We start from the raw sequence: 3,415 nt of genomic DNA, 5'->3' as shown, positions 1-3,415 counted from the left end.
CAAACATACCACCTCCAGCCGCTACAATCGTAATCGTTTTAATTTAATTTTTAGTCTTAAATAAAGAGTCGGTTCCTATAGTACCGGCCCTCCCCCCAAATATGGGATCATTGGAAAGAAAACGGTGGGTCGCCGAGTGGGTTTCGTCCAAATTCAAAATGACGACGTCGTTGCGCTCCGGCGAAGCGTTTCACTCCTTTTTCCCAAAAGTCTGGATATTTTTACTCGGCATCTCGATCCTTTCATACAGAAAATGATTATTAAATACCCGAAGGTCAGATGACTTCTTTTCCATGGTTTGCTCGCTTTCTTACGACCCCCAAATACGATCATTAATGGCGCCCAGTCAAAATGGGTTTTTACACGCAATCCTAAGGATTTGTGTGTATTAGTTTCACGTACAGTGTAGCCGATGCCGATGCGCGTATCTCTTCAACAGTTAGGTCTAGAAAAGTCAATCATATCTCGTTCGAATGTACATATCTCGGCATCGATAGCTTTTCATATTTTTTTGAAATCGGAGCCCTAGAAGTTGGGCAAATGCCCATATTACTATTTCGGTGGTTTCACTTTGTGGGGTAGATATTTTATTTAAAATCAAGTCCGATAACGTTAAAAAAATATTTTTGGTTAGGTTAGGATTCAGCGGATCGGTTATATCAGTAAATATTAAATTTAAGTATAGTTTCCAGGGTAATTTACGGGACCCCAATTTTCGCGGTTTTATATTTTCGCCTAAAAGTCTACATAACGTTCCTTAATTTAGGTCCGATTTTCATGAGAGTTATATTTTTGAGTAGCTGTGGTTTCCATATAACCTTGATTTGCAATTAAGTTGCTTAATTTTAATTCTAAGTAAGGTTTTTTGGACAGCGTATACGGACCACCGCAACTTCCGACATTGTAAATCGGGGTGCTTATAGAGGTCTACCCGCGAGTTTCCCTCTCACATTTTTCAAGGCGGTTCGCGTCGCGCTTTCAACGTATGATCAGAAGTAAAAATAAGTGTGACACTGAACGTGTGACCATAAGTAACAAAAAAGTGATACTCTACGTCTGACCAGAATTAACAAATAAGTGTGACCACAGAAGTAACAAATAAGTATAAGTGCAAATAAGTATGGCCGTGGTTATATATTGGTTATGTCACAGGCGTTGCAGGTTGCTGTGTATAACTCAAACAAACTTAACACATCAGGAGGATTGTGTGTATTCTGACCGTCGTACGTCTTGTTTTTTCTAATTCTTTCCCAAAATTGTCATTTCGATATTATTATATTTATATCAGAATTTTTTGTCGTAATATCGTTTAATGTAAATTCAGAGGCGAGTTTTTACTTAGAAGGGTAATATTTATACTAAACTAACGACACAGATCATAAAATTACCATAAATAATCCCTTTTAGCATCAGGCGTTAACCGTAAATTTTTGCTTCATTAAATCTTTATTACTTTTATACCTAGTCAATTTCAAATTTTATCTAACCAAAATTTTGGATTTGGCAAATACATTAGTATACAATTTGGAAGGGGCATTGCCCCCCGGCCCCTGCCTGACTTACGACCCTGCGTAGATTATTTTCAGAAATTTGTGTTATCTTCCCTTAGCCCTTAATAATTTTTAAGGATAAGCGTTTAAAACTTTATTTTGCATATACAGGATGTTTCAAAAGGTTATGCAAAAATTTGAAGGAGTTGTAGGGGGTGAGTTGAGAATTAAGGGCTTCAAAAGTCGCATGATGACTTAGGCCTAAGGTGGTGCCTTGGGTATTAGCCTAGCTGATTATTATTATTTATTTATTATTATTAAGTATGCCTGTTTTTTTCCCCATTTTCCTACGATGAAAAGAGCGCCAGAGAGCTTGAAAGTATGGCCTACTAACCCCTGAAAGTAGGCTGCAACAAGCGCAAAACCAAGCAGCAGGGACTTTAAATACTGTTTAAGTTTACTTTTTTACGCTGGTTACCTCGATTTGTTTACAAAGTCCTTTTATACCTTTCACACGAAGTGACACGAACCCAAACCTTAATGTTCGCATTTCCCTGCTAGAGAACGTCAGGGTGCCCAGAGTACCTATAATTCCTATATTTTAAAATTTTTTCTATTTTTCAAAAATTGTACCTCTAAAAAATTGTCATTAGGTAGCTGCTGAAACGCTTATGGGAAATGTACTAAACATCTTAACTTATAGGATTCAATCCTAAAAAATCACTTAGCGGGGCTCTTACTTGATAATAATGATGTATATTACCTCTAGGACTTGGGTAAAAAAAACAAAACTCTAAAAGATGTTTCCTATTTTAATTTTGGAACACGTTTTAAGTAAATATTGAAGCAATATTAAATGTGATAAAAAAGTTTTAAAGTATTTGACTTCTGTTATAATATAATCCTATTTTTTTAAAAGATTTTTACCTGTAACTTCCTATATTTTCCGAGGGCGATTACCAGTGATTACTCAACAATTTTCTGAAATTATTTTAAGTGAATTCCCGTGATTCCGATTACCTATGATTTATACACCTGATAACTTAAGTGACTACCCCCTCGATATTTTCCGTGTTAAGTTCCTATAATTCCTATAATTAAAAAATAATAATAGCTGGGAGTCCTGGTATCTAGAGGCATAACCTTGTACAATTTATACACAAATGAGTAATTTTAGTATACCACCCGAAATACGAAGCAACGGGGGACTTGCTACTCGCTACCTGAGAGCAAAAATCAAGTAAGTCGAGATACGTGACTATTGAAAGAAATTCAAAATAAGAATCCTTGAGTGTTTTTAAATTATGGTGACTCAGTACAAAATTATCAATATATATTTTCACTCTATTTTTATCAATTTTCATTATTAGATTATAATTGTTATTATGCTAGATTTCGAACTTAAAACTGGTTTTTCTCAAATAGGGGTTTTCAGACTTGCTTGACTCTTGCTCTAAGGTAGCGAACTGTTCGTCGAAATAGGCCTGACCTCCTATGCTTAATTTAAATATATGGGAATAGAATAAATAACGCGATCGAAATAGTATAAATTCGCGACATTTCGCAGTCTGAGCCCAATTTAAAAGCCCGAATTTGGATAAAAAACTGGAATAAGCTCCGAATTTTTGGCATTCTTTCAGTTGACCGTAGAAAATATATTTCTTTTTTTTTTCAAGTAGAACTGCACACGGGTTTCTTCTTCGCTACTAGAAATTCATAAAAAAAATCCCAAGTCACGTGACCCGCATTCTTTTTACCTGCGTGAATCCATTCCGGTTTGTAGGATGTTGAATCAACCTCGTCACCCCCCCCCCCCCCCCACCGACCCCAGGGAGTTTCGTCATCCCCCCCAAAGAAACACACTTGGGGGCTAAAAAAGTGCATCCACTTTTCGGGGCGCTCGAACCGCGAGTTTTGGTAGTGTT

The sequence above is a fragment of the Leiobunum rupestre genome, chromosome 8 (assembly GCF_980474605.1).
Source record: "Leiobunum rupestre chromosome 8, qqLeiRupe1.1.hap1, whole genome shotgun sequence".
Lineage (NCBI taxonomy): Eukaryota > Metazoa > Arthropoda > Arachnida > Opiliones > Sclerosomatidae > Leiobunum > Leiobunum rupestre.
The sequence above is the reverse complement of the archived record's forward strand: the minus strand, read 5'-3'. Positions refer to the sequence as shown.